The sequence below is a fragment of the Apium graveolens genome, chromosome 6, assembly GCF_009905375.1.
Source record: "Apium graveolens cultivar Ventura chromosome 6, ASM990537v1, whole genome shotgun sequence".
Lineage (NCBI taxonomy): Eukaryota > Viridiplantae > Streptophyta > Magnoliopsida > Apiales > Apiaceae > Apium > Apium graveolens.
In genome coordinates, this window is record NC_133652.1 from 282,747,509 (window position 1) to 282,761,861 (window position 14,353).

Here is a 14,353-nt window from a genome sequence, read left to right on the forward strand (position 1 = left end):
GAACAAAAAATATAATTACAACAACTTATGACTAGATGATTAGAATCAAGAGGCAGAAGTATTGGCAAATTTGGGATCTCAAAGAGAGTCCATAATACTTGAAAATATTTGTCATGAAATCTGAAGTCAAGGCTAGCGTGTTTGATGAATTCACCATGGAGATAGCGAACCAAAGGTCAACACTGATAACCCTCTCCGGGACTATGTGATGAATGGATTTTATATCTACATGGAACACTTCAATAACACAAAACACATCAAAAATACAAATAACTTGAGTCCAAAACACCAATTTAAGCCTGTGCATTGCAGGCAGTAGTTAGAGGAAGACAGAAGATTTTCAAAGAAATATGCTGAAAATAGAACAGAATTCGAAGGCTAGTCCATTCTCAAGTTGGAGAGAATCTCGTTAGCTTCGCGTTGGCTGTTGAATCGCCTAATTCTGACGAGCAGAACTCAAGATACGACCAAAAGAAGAATTGTCAGAAAATTTCCAAAAGGCCAACACGGCCGCGCCAGAACCAGCGTGCCCGCGCTCTAGAAATCGCTATTCCAGTGCGGCCATGCCCGAAAGTAGTGCAGCCGCGCCCGAAAGTATTTACGCCCGTGCCCTGTTTCTGCACTAGAATCCTGAATTTAGTCGAAATTGAAGATTTTGAGAGTCCTGATCATCTTGGAGCCTATATATATCAATACAAAGATGTTTTTAACAACAAGGAGCGAGGGGAGAGAAACAAGAAGACCTAGAGAGCATGAGATGGCTACGGAGAAGAAGACTTTTGTATTCTTCAATATAGTTGATACTTGGATGCTTTTTTTCGATTTATCTTAAACCCTAATACTCTTACATTGTTTTATTATCATGTTTCATTGGAACCCAAGGTGACGATGAGTTCTGTTATGAACTAATCTTATCATGGGGTCCTAACGGAATTATTTATGGATTTCTATAGTTAATTTATTTTAATATCTTGGTGTGTGGTGATTGATTGATATCCTCATACTGGTTGTGCTTATTCGTCTTATGTGTGTAGCTAACATATAAGATAGCGTGTTAATCTCTATTCAAGCGACAATGAATATAGAGATTTAGAACTTGCCATGCTAGCATAGGTTCATGTATAATTATTATACATGATTCGTAGGTAATTTTAACCATCTTACTTGACCTATATAATGATAATAGATAACTTGTTCATTAAACCTTTATCTTGTCAAATTTTATAGACATATAGGGTCTCATCATAATTGGTGTCTATTCATCTTCTATCTCTTTTGTGGATTTCTGGTAGTACGATATTCGTACAACGAAATTTGGCGTTTACTAGTTTCATGTTATTTGATTAGTTGTCATCACCTCCACATATTAAGGTTAAGAACAATGAATTTGAATGAAGTAGTAATGAAGTTAGAATCCCATGTTTGTCTTATATAGTTAATTCAATCACTTTTAATCTTAGTTAATTGCATGTTAGTTTAATCTTAGTTATAAACATCTCAACTTGTTATTATTTTAGCATTGAACGATAACCATACATTGTTGCATTAGTGAATAATTTGAACTTAACCTAATCCAGTCTCTGTGGGAACGAATCTGATTTATATCTTATACTACTTGCGAATGCGTATACTTGCGTGTAATTTTAGCGCGTGTTTTCTCCTTAACAATTTTTTGGCGCCGCTGCCGGGGACTCGGTGTTAATTTTTAGTTTATGTGCTTGACATCAGTGGTCGTTAAAGTTCACTGACTCAGATTCTTTTACTTTCACGGTTTACTTGTTTGTGTTTCAGGTACTCATTAAAATGGGAGATCCAGCAGGACCAACAAAAGCATTGATTGATTTTTCTCAACCCAAGATCAATGACATTCAATCTAGCATTATCAGGCCAGCGATCGTAGCTAATACCTTTGAAATTAAGACTGACACGATTCATATGGTACATAATTCAATCCATTTTGGGGGTTCTCCGGCGGAGGATCCAAATATGAATATTAGAGATTTTATCAACATCTGCGACACCTTCAAGTTTAATGGTGTGTCTGAGGATGCTGTGAAGCTGAGACTTTTCCCTTTTTCTCTGAGGGATAAGGCTAAGAGCTGGTTACACCCTCTTCCAGCTAGTTCGATTGCTACTTGGGAAGATCTTGCTCAAAAGTTTCTCACTAAATTCTTCCTTATGGTGAAGAAAGCTGCAATCAGGAATGCTTTTACTCAATTTATGTAGCAATTGGGAGAATCTCTATGTGAAGCTTGGGAGTGCTAGAAGAAGATGCTTGGGAAGTGTTCTCATCATGGAATGCCTGACTGGATTATTATCAATTGCTTTTATAATGGTGTGGGAGCACAGTCAAGACCCATGCTCGATGCATCATCAGGTGGAACATTATGGGCAAAAAGCTATGAGAAAGCTTATGATCTAATTTAACTGATGGCTGCTAATGAATATCAGTATCCAACCAAGAGATTGCCACAGGGCAAGGTAGCAGGAGTTCTTGAAGTGGATTCAGCTATGGCTATCATTGCTTAACTAAATGCGTTGTCTATGAAGATCGATTCTCTGGCTAACTATGGTGTTAATCAGATAACCAGTGTTTATGAGCTATGTGTAGGTCCGTATGCGATGGAGCAATGCGCTAGATCTAGTGAATCAGCTCAGTTTATGAGCGACTAGTTCCTGCCACTTATCATCCTGACAACTGGAATCATCCTAACTTCAGTTGGAGCAACAATCATCCTAACTTATCATCCTGACAACAGTCGTTCCAATAGTTTGGAAACAAGCAATTCAATCCTCCTAATTTTTAGCAACAATTTGCACCAAGAGAACAACTCCATCTTCAACAACAAACTCATGGAGGGGAAGGTCAATCTTCGAATGAAAAATCTGAATTGGAGGACTTGCGGCTTATATGCAAAACCAGGCTCTTATATACCAAAGCCAGGCTGTTTCTATCAAGACTCTGGAAAACGAAATAGGGCAAATTGCTAATGCCTTATGTTAGGTCACACAACACTATAGAAGGGGGTTGAATATAGTATTTATACAATCAAATTGATTTTGAACACAAGTAACTGTAATCAAGTATATTCAATATAATAAACTCTGTTACAATAGAACAATTGTTCTCTATCAGTGATGAACAATATCACTAAGAGCTACTAGGGTTATTAAAATAATGTTCTCGAGATTGATAACACATATAGTGTAAACCCTAAGCTGTGTTTATATAGTACACAATTACAAGATATCTTCTAACTGATATGGAATACAATTCTGTCTCCTAAAATATATTAATCAGATATTATCTTCTACAAGTCTTCTAGTTGTCCAACTCTTCATGCATATCTTTTATTATTTTAGTCCAGATCCTCTCCTGTAAATCAGCTGTTTCTTTATCTAAAATCTTCCCCCACTTAAGTCCTGATATAAATCCCGACGGCTTTAAGTTCTGATATTAAGTTCTGACTTCAGTAAGTTCTGATTTCCAGTAAGTCCTGATGAGTCCTGGTTTAAGTTCTGAAACTAAACACAACAGTTTAGACATGACATCAAAAATATATCTAACAATCTCCCCCAACTTGTAAATTATGAAAAATATACAAGTTAATAGATTTGATGATGTCAAAAACATTTAAGTACAAATGCAATGATAGTTTAATTAGACAACTAACTACAACTTACAGTACATGTCGCTTTACCAATATCACTGGATCAATCTGAATCCAAAGTGATTCTTTGTAAAGTCATTTACCAGCCTGTCTTCGTCTTTTCTCAGAACTTCAGTTAACCGTGCTTTGACCTGCATCAGTTCTTCATCTTTACTGTCACCAATTTGATAAATTATTGTTCTGAGTGCTAGAATAGATTTTCTTTCAAGACTATCTCCAAGTCTGATAACTCTAGGATGTGAAGAGTCTTCATTGTAACATAAGCATTTTCCCTTCAGAATAATTTCCACTTTAGCAGAGTTCTTCCTCATTAAAATTTCACTTCCATCATCTTCATTAATCATTGGAGTGTATTGAGAAGCCGTTGTACCAGAGATTCTGAGAATATCTCTTATAGCCTTCAAAATATATTCTGACCATCTTCTTATAACATCAGATTTTACTTCCAAAAGATAGTGAATATGTTGAAGCTCTTTGACAGACTTCTTGAGTACATCAGTATCAGCTAGTCTGTAAGTTCTTCCACCATTGAGAAATAAAATCAATTTCTCTTTTAGATCATCTTTATCATGAGCATCCATCACAATTTGAGCAGACAACACTTTGTCATGGTGCTTTTGTTTGATTTGTTCATATGGTTTGTCTGTCAACATGAAAGGATCTCTAAGAGTAACTTCTACTCCTGTGTGTAACTTTTCTTCATTAGAACCCAATCCAGCTCTATCTCTAGCTTGCTTGGCTCTTAACCCAAACATTGCAAGTTAATTAATCATAAGATTGGACTTTGGTTTCACCTGAGTAGCTTTCTTCCATAACAGCTTCTTCTTGTCAGCAATTGTCATCTTGTTCAAATTAACTTGAGCATTGTCAGAGATTGATGTCTTGATGACTTGATCAGGATTTGCTGTTTCTTCTGTAGCTTGCTGTTCTTCACTCTGAACAACTTGAGCTCTGTCAGAGGTTGTTTTAGATTCTTCAGTTATCTTCCTTCTTTTCAGAGTTTGAACAGTTTCATCTTCTGCAGCTGTATCATCAAAAACTTGAACCATTTTGCATACAAGTTTCATCAGGATTTGAGGAATCTTCATCTCCTATGGCTTTATTGGTTCATCAATCTTTCCTTTCCCTTTTTCCTTGGGATCAACTTGTGATCTTTTCTTGGGCTTTGAAGCCTCAGAATTTGACCTTTCCTTGATCACAATGCCTTTTACCTTAGGCCTTGGAGGTTTCTTAGCATCAGAAGCTTTAGACTTTAGATTTTTCTTCTCAGCTGCAAATCTAGCTTCTTCCTCCTTAAGATTCTCTAAATCCATTCCAGGATTATGCTTGAGAAATAATCTTCTAGCAATTTCTTCATCATGTGTCTGGATCTTGGGATCTTTGTAATAGACTATAGTGTCTCTTCTCTTGAGCTTCAGAGTTTGCAAGAACTTCTGAGAGTCTTGACTTTCAGCTTGAATGAGAACAGCAAAACTTAATATCAGATTTTGATTGTCAGAACTTGCTATCAGAGCTTGAGCATTTACATCTTTAGAACTTGTCTCTTGTGTAGAAGATTTGTTAGAGTCAGAAATTTATTTCTGTGAAGAAACTTTCCTGCTTTGCCCTTGAACTTGACCTTGACCCTTGCTAGGATTTCCCTGGTCATCTTTATCATCATCTTTCTTCTTTGGTACTTGATAATTAGAGCATTTGGACTGAACTACCTTCTCCCCCTTTTTGGCATCATCTGATAGTAGGAGAGAGAGAAGAAGTTCTATTGAAGATTGAATTTCATTCAGTTGAGCTTGTTGAGAGGCTTGATTTTGCAGGACCTCAGTTAGTTGGGCTGTTGCTTTTCTTGAACCTTCTCAATAGCTTCTACTTTCTCATGAATAGGTCTGATAAACCTGTTCTTGTCTAGCTTTATCATCAGGGCCATCTTATCAGCATTTTCCTGTAGCTTATCAACCTTAGCATGAGTAATGGAGTGTAGACCTCGAAGACTTCTGGTACTCAGAGCTGTAACCTTGAGTTCAGTCTTGAAATCAGAGTTTACTAAGACCTGTTTGACTGATTGAGAAATTTGGAGGGCTCTTAGTACAGTCTTCTTATTATCAGTAGATAATAAGTCAGTGAAGGCCCTTTTAGCATGTTTAAAGGGTTGGATCAACTCACTAGCTAGTTGGGGCTTCTCAGAATTACAAAAACTGTAAATAAGTTGACAGAATCTAGCAAAATATACGGTATTTTTGGCCTCTTCATCCTATCCCCAATAAATCTTAGCACAACACTAGCATAATCAAAATGAGATTGACTAATAAGAGCATACCCAATTTGCTAACTCAGGATTTGAATTGCATCAAAGTTGGAGCACTTGTTTGTAAAGGCCTTGGTGATGCAGTCCAAAAAGAAACTCCACTCCCTCCTTATGTGAGGCCTCTTCAATTGTCCCAGCTTGGACAAAGATTTTTCATAACCAAGGTTTGCCATCATCTGTTGAAGAGCTGGCTCCTCAATTGTTGAACTATAAACACAGTTTTCTGGAAGATGTAAAGCTTGTCGAACAGTTGACAATGTAACCAAGTGTTCACCCTCCCCTGTTGTAAATATGATGCTTGGGGACCCATTTAGACCACCATCATCATAAACACCACTCCTCCAAAACTCCAGTACTTGAGTTCCTAAGAGTGCTTCTGGTTGGGTTAAAGCATACCCAATCTCACTTCGAGAGAGAAAGTCTTGTATGAAGTGAAGATCTGACGGAGCTTCGTCCTTATTAAGTATGGCCAGATAGTTGTTGGGGACGAACTTGGCTCCATTAAAAATGATGTCCTTTGGTGCCATTTCTGTGTAAAATCAAGTGAGAAATATAGTGTACACAAGGTGTTTGATAAAATGCCTGTAAGAAAATAGCTTCAGAGAATATTAGAGAGAGAGTGAATATGAGAGATTAGAGAAAGAAAATTAGGTAAAAGATTGTAAAATCTTTTAACTCCCATATATATACTCTTTCCACTCAACAACTCTTTTTAGAAGTATAACATATATTTTATACCTGTCAGCCAGTAAATAGTTAAAGCAGTAGTTAGTGGGCACGAGAAATAAGCAATAATTATTGTGCACATGCAGTTGTCAAGGATAACACGTTTCCTACTAACCAAATGATTATGACTGTTTTTATCTCACTTAATTATTTTCTGATAAAATATGACCGTTACACTAAAAATCAAAGAAGCCAAGTAATTAAATAATGCCATGTAAATATCAGAGTTTCCATCAGGATTTGCATCAAAACTTGATTATTATCAGAACTTAACAGTCATCAGAATATGGCTTCTGTACTCAAAAAGTGAATGTATGTTTCTGTGATTCTTCACACAAATACTAACTGGTTTCTTCAGAGTTTAATCATCAGAACTTTATCAGAACTTGTCCTCAAAATTTGTGCAAATAATACTTAACTGTTTATCAAAAATAACTTAATCACCACAGTAATTTTCATCATTCATATGGAGTGAGAGTGTGTGCATTTGCAAATGATCATAAAATGATTAAAGTTTGATAAACTTCAGTATATCTTAGAAATAAGGCATAACTAAGAAAAGTTCTTAAAATCTGTCTTTAATTTTGAAGTCTACTATAGAACAAATTTATGCAAGAGTCCACCTCAACTGTTTGTGCTCATTTTATGCATCTTTTGACATTCTTTTTACAGTGGCTTCTTAGTGTATATGAGTCATAACTTCTATCATAATTTATGCTATTATCAGAGTATTTCTCCAGTAATCAGAGAATGTGAAAAGTCACCAAGAAAAATTTATTTGCTTTTCTAATGCATATTACTTAATACCAGCAATGCACTTGGGTCTTCCCTTTCACATATATTACTCTAGATCTCAAAGGAGTACCTGATTTTAAAATTTTCTTTTCTTTTCTTTTTTTCAAATAAGTGAGACTTATCAAGCATTTAGTTCATCCTTAAGATTTACTGACATCAGAATTTGATAGACGTGAAGCAAGAATCTAGTTTGTGACTTAGTAATAAGATATACAAAGTAAATTTGACTAAGCTCAAAATCAGAATTTGCTTGTATTTGAGATTTCCACATAAACAACTAATTCAAACATGGGATATATATTATGTTAAAGACTACTAGGTCAGCATCTAGCACCGTAATCCTCATTGGATTGAATAGTCACAGAACATTTAAAACACTATCAGAGTATATACAATCACATTAGATAACAATCAGTATTTAATATATTACAATTTAAGCAGAGATCATATGGAGATAAGACAATCTGTAAACACTGATCATAAAGTCTGATGCATGAGAACGAAAACTAAGCAGATTTTAAGAAAGAACCTAAAACCATTCCAAGTTCATTTATCAGTCTTGTAAAGGTAGCTTCACATAGTGGTTTTGTGAAGATATCTGCTAGTTGTTGATCTGTTGTAACAAAATGCAATTCCACTGTACCTTCCATTACATGTTCCTTTATAAAATGGCACCTTATACTGATGTGCTTTGTCATGGAATGTTAAACTGGATTACCTATCATAGCAATAGCACTTCATCCAAAGAATCTGCGCACAACAGCTTTCTGCAGCAATATATTTTGCTTCTGTAGTTGATGTGGAAATTGACTTCTGTTTCTTGCTAAACCAAGAAACCAACCTGCCTCCAAGAAATTGGTAGCTTCCACTAGTGCTTTTCCTGTCTATTTTGCATCCTGCAAAATCTGCATCTGAGTAACCTATTAGCTTAAAATCTGATTTCCTAGGATACCACAATCCTAGATCAGCTGTACCCTTGAGGCACTTAAAAATTCTTTTCACAACTATTAGATTAGGTTCTCTTGGATCAGTCTGAAATCTTACACAAAGACAGGTAGTATAACGACTCGTATATTTTTGTGCAATTATTGAATAATTAATATTTAAAATATGTGTATGGGTGTTGTCAGTTGGATATTATTTTTTTGTTAATTATGTGTGATCATTGGTATTCGAGTAATAATTGTGTATTTCGTTGTGAAGCTGCGTTGTTTCACTTTTATATTTAAAAGTGATCTTATTCATGATTTATTTCCATAAATACTTGGGTTATCTCTAAAATCATTTTTATGGCTTTATAATTTTAATAATTTTTTTTAAGAGTTTTTAAAATTGAGAAATCAATATTATATTGATTATTTAGCCATATGTGATTTTCTGATTGTAATTTTTTGTGTAATTTTTTGTTAAATCTGTATTTAATTCCAGAATTCTTCAAAAATTATTAAACTCATATTTATTTAAGTATGGAATATTCCGAGAAATTTAAAATTATTTCGGGAATTTGTGGGATTAATTTCATCCGCACGTCGATTCGTTTAATTGATAAAATAGGTATAAATTGCGTTTCAAAAATTATTTTAAAATTTTAAAATTTATGTTTTTATTAACTTTGGGATATTTGTAACATTTTGAGACTATTTGCGTGATTTTATAAATTTGTTTTAAGTGCAGCTGAATTCGTTAATTGTAGAATGCGGGTACGAGTTGTGTTTCAAAATTTGTTTAAAAGTTACAGAAAATTTAATTTGTTAGTTTTTAATTATATCGAAGGTTTTAATATTTATTTGGTAATTTTTAGAAACTTATTTGACTGCGTGATTAATCGATAAATGGCAAATTTCGGGCGAAGTTATATTATTGGACACATATTGTTGCTATGTGTCTTGTTTATTGATTCGTGGCAATAGCAGAATAAACGAATAAAAAAACAACAACCCCAACCCCCCTTTTGCGTCCCTGTTCTTCATCCCCCCCATCTCTCTTCTCTCGCGTAATTTTTATGTTCACTCTTGATCTCTTCTTGATTGTTCTCTTTTCTTCTGTTCTTGGTAAGCTTCAGTCTGTGATTTTCTTTACTATTACAGCCGCCATGTTGCCGCCGGCTCTCCGGCTAGGCAACGTTGGTGGCGCGTGCTGTGTACCCTTGTACACAGTTGTTACTGGCTTCGATTTTCTAATTAATTGATATATATATATACATATTATATGCATATATGTCAGTTGGGTGGAGGATTGATGTGTGGGTTATCCCATTTCTGTGATTATTTGCCGCCTGTCCTTTTCTTTTTCCGGCGGTGATTGGTTTTGTCGTCCGGTGATGTGCACACGCGCATGCCTGTGCTGTGGGGATTATTTTATTATTTAATTTTCTGCACAAATTGATTAATCAAGTTTTTTGAAATAATAATACTTTGTGCGGAAATAGTAATAATAAAAGAGTAATTAATCGGTAAAACTCACGAAGGATGTTCAATAAACAGAAACCCGTGAATTTTACCGCCGTCGGCGATGAGCCTCGATAAGCCGACGGTGGACTATGATGATGCAATTTGAGTCCTACGATTTAAAACACAAAATGCGAATAAAATTGTAAAATACTGATTAAAACATAAAAACATGACTAACAATTAATAATTGTATTTAAGTGGTATTTGTGAATTTACGACTTGTCGTTGTTGACTGAAGTCGGTGGTTGGAATTTGGATTGGGTTGGATTGTCGTTGTGATTGATTTGACGTCGGGTTGTTCGACGGGTTAGCCGATAATCAAAGGAGGTGCTGCCCGATTTCCGGAAAATTAAATTACGGAAATACGAGGCCGTACCCAATGACTATCGAAACGTCGATCGGTTATATGTAACTACTTTGTACGAAACCTGATTATGTGTTGTGATGTAATACTTTGCTAAAACTGATAACCCTAATTTCGTAAAAGGACAGATATACATATTTTCTGGAAATGAACACCAAATCGATTTTTGAGAATGTGAACCCTAATTGATACGTGTATTATTATATGAAGTATTACGAGTCGGGTTTTGTTAACGTTCGGGTAGATTGTTAGCAAGGATATGTCAAGCATAATCGAAGGTCTAAATTAGGGTATTTCGACTTTGTAGGTTCTAGTCGGAAGGCCCAAGAGTTGGTGTTGGTCTAAAGATAGCCTAGTGGACAGTCAACGAGCTCAGTATGGTGCCAATCGAAGGACCTGAGTGTTGAATTCGAAGTCAGGGTAATCTAGTGGTTAGACGTTAAAGCCTGAGCATCCGTGTCGGCTCAAGGTCAATCGATAATATTTGTAAAGCTCTGCAAGGCAAGTACCCCTGAACAAATCTTTTACGGTTCAGTATATATAAATAGTTGTTGATTTAAATTATGTACTAGAACAGAACGATTTAAGTTACGTATCCCCTGGGTTTCAAATTGTTTTGTTAACTTGTGGTTTGGGGGAAAAGTAACTTCTGAAAATGCCTTTCTCTAAATTTTGAATAAAATGAAAATGTTTTGGAAAGTGTGCTGTGATATAACGGTTTTGACAAGAGATAGGTAAGTGATTTGGAAAACTGGATAAAAATGATCAGATAATTGGATGAGTGTGCGCTGGAGGCCCGTAACGGCCTGGGAGATAGCGTAAGAGGCGAAGTGGTTGTGCACCCTATTATAACCACCATCCCAGCGTGACATGGACCTAACTAGTCTCTGAGTTCCGGAACTAGTTTCATAGGATAGCCAAGATAGAGTTATCCTATGGAGATAGCCTGATCAGCTGTCTTACCAGGGATCATCCAATACATTTATATCTGAACAAGTTTTATGGGTCCTGTGAGGGGATAAGTTTAATGGGTCCTGTGAGGGGACAAGTTTTATAGGTCCTGTGATGGGACAAGTTTTATGGTTCCTATAACGGAACAAATGATTTTGGGACCCCGTAACGGGACAAATGGTTTTATGGGTCCTGCGATGAGACGGAAGATTTGAAAATGAAAGTAGCATGCTAAAGTTGAACTATGGTATTTATGTACAACACACAACCGATGATTTGGTTTTACGGAGCATGCTAGTTTTGATATCCAGTTCACACATGTTTTACTTATTTTCTAGCAAGTTATGATTTATGTTCCTATAATTGTTTATCACAAACTATTTTTGATTATTATTCATATAGTGGTACTGCTGAGCAATTGATTGTTCACCTTTGCAAAATGTTTTATATATGTATTACAGATACCTAGGAGATTCTTCAGTGGTAGTCGGGGCAGAGTTCCTGTTCCTTCCATGTCAGGCTCCTCTGAGGTAGTTGTGTTGAACCAAAGTGGGTCTGTTGAGTTGCTGTACTAAGATAGTATTGTCAGGATTGTCTTTAATAAGGTGGTTTGGCGATATTTGTAACCTAAGTCATAGTTAAACCTGAAAAAGATCTTAGAAAAAGGGGTTGTGTTTATATAATAATGTTGAGTTGGATTGTGTTATATTGTTATTATTGTTATTGATGACGTCAACTCCCGACCCCGGGGTTGAGGCCGTCACAGGTAGCATACATGATATCAGGTCTACTTGCAGTTAAATCGAGTAATGAGCCAATCATACCTCTGTAGTTAGTAATATCTACTGATTCTCCAGTATCTTTATCTAACTTGGTTCCAGTGGCTATGGGAGTGGATGCAGTTGAACACTCTTGAATTCCAAATTTCTTGAGTAAATTTCTGGTGTACTTGGATTAATTTATGAAAGTACCTTCTTCAGTTTCCTTTACTTGAAGTCCCAGAAAATAGCTAAGTTCTCCCATCATACTCATTTGATATCATGACTGCATTAGCTTGGAAAATCTTTCACTAAAGCTTTGTATTTATAGAACCAAAGATGATATCATCAACATATATCTGTACCAAAAGTAAGTCCTTTCCATGGTTGAGGTAGAATAAAGTCTTGTCAATTGTGCCTCTGTTAAATCCACTTTCTAGAAGGAATTGAGCTAAAGTCTCATACCATGCTCTTGGAGCTTGCTTAAGGCCGTAAAGTGCTTTGTCAAGCATGTAGATATGATTTAGAAATTTTGGATCTACAAAGCCTGGAGGTTGTTCAACATATACCTCTTCTTCCAATTCTCCATTGAGAAAAGCACTTTTCACATCCATTTGAAAGACTTTAAACTTCTCGTGAGCAACATAAGCCAAAAAGATTCTTATGACTTCCAATCTAGCAACTGGTGCAAATGTTTTATCATAATTAATACCCTCATGTTGAGAGTAACCTCTAGCAACCAGCCTTGCATTATTTCTTGTAATTATGCCATCACTGTCAGTTTTGTTTCTGAACACCCATTTTGTGCCAACAATGGATCTGTTCTTTGGTCTTGGCACTAGGGTCCAAACTTTATTTCTTTCAAATTCATTTAACTCTTCCTGCATTGCTTGCACCCAATCAACATCTTGAAGAGCTTCTTCCACTTTCTTTGGTTCAGTCTGAGATAGAATAGAATGATAGAGACATTCATTTGATGTTGCAGTTCTAGTTCTGACACCTGCTTCAGGATCTCTAATTATTAAGTCAGGTGTGTGTGCTTTAGTCCACTTCCTTGCAGATGGAAGTTGATCTCTAGAAGTAGATCCTCCCCCATGATCCATGTTGCCTCCATCAGCATTTTCTGATGCTCCCCCTAAAGTTATGCTCTCTGAGATTCCAGAATTTGAGTTGGATCCTTCAGGAATTGAAGAATCAGAGTTTCCCGAATTATCAGAATTTGGCTCATCAGAACTTGATGAATCAGAACTTGAAAAGCTAGTGACAGGTTCTGATGCTTCTTGAAAGTCTTGAGATGTGGTAGGATCATTAGATTGCTTCCCCTGAATAGGTACATTTTCCCTTGGAGCAGTTACCACAGTTTCAATGACATCAAAATTTAACCCGTCAGAACTTACAGGATCAGAACTTATGTCATCATAATTTACAGAATCAGAATTTACATCTTCATTTTCAAATCTCATCTGATCATGATCATTGAAATCTTCAAGCCCAGTAGTCTTCTTATCATCAAAAGACACATTGATAGATTCCATGACAACCCTTGTTCTTAAATGGTAGACTCTGAAGGCTTTTGTGGAAAGTGGATATCCAACAAAAATTCCTTCATCAGCTTTTAGATAAAATTTTGACAGCTGTTCAGGATGAGTCTTAAGAACAAAACACTTGCATCCAATTACATAAAAATATTTCAGATTTGGATTCTTTTTCTTCACTATCTCATATGGTGTTTTTCCATGCTTGTTGATGAGTGTAGTATTCTGTGTAAAATAAGCAGTTTGCACAGCTTCAGCCTAAAAATAGGTTGGTAGCTTTGCTTCATCAATCATAGTTCGTGCAGCTTCAATAAGAATCATGTTCTTTCTTTCTACAACTCCATTCTGCTGCGGAGTTCCAGGTGCAGAAAATTCCTGCTTAATTCCATGCTCTTTGCAGAACTCTTCCATGATTAAATTCTTGAACTCAGTACCATTATCACTTCTTATGATTTTCACGGGGTCTTTGACCAACTTATCCAGTTGTCTGACATGATCAATTAGAGTAGATGCAGTTTCATTCTTCTTGTGCAAGAAATACACCCAAGTGTATCTTGTGAACTCATCCACTATAACCATATCATATTTCATCCTTGTAATAGAAATGACATTGACTGGACCAAATGGATCAACATGCAGTAAGTGATAATGCTCAAGAATTAAGGATTCCGTTTTGCTCTTGAATGAAGATTTCCTTTGTTTTTCCTTTTGACATGAATCACAAACACCATCAGGAGAAAATACTAATTTTGGCAGTCCTCTCACACGATCTTTCTTAACAAGCTCATTTATATTATTGAAATT

General features: G+C 35.8%; 1 non-coding gene across 1 annotated transcript; it reads right to left on the reverse strand.

The window, feature by feature from the left end:
* Nucleotides 1-2,193: 2,193 nt before the first annotated feature.
* LOC141669748 (small nucleolar RNA R71) lies at nucleotides 2,194-2,300 on the reverse strand. The gene has a single exon (XR_012554010.1). It is a non-coding gene; the product is annotated as a small nucleolar RNA R71 (small nucleolar RNA).
* Nucleotides 2,301-14,353: the final 12,053 nt, after the last annotated feature.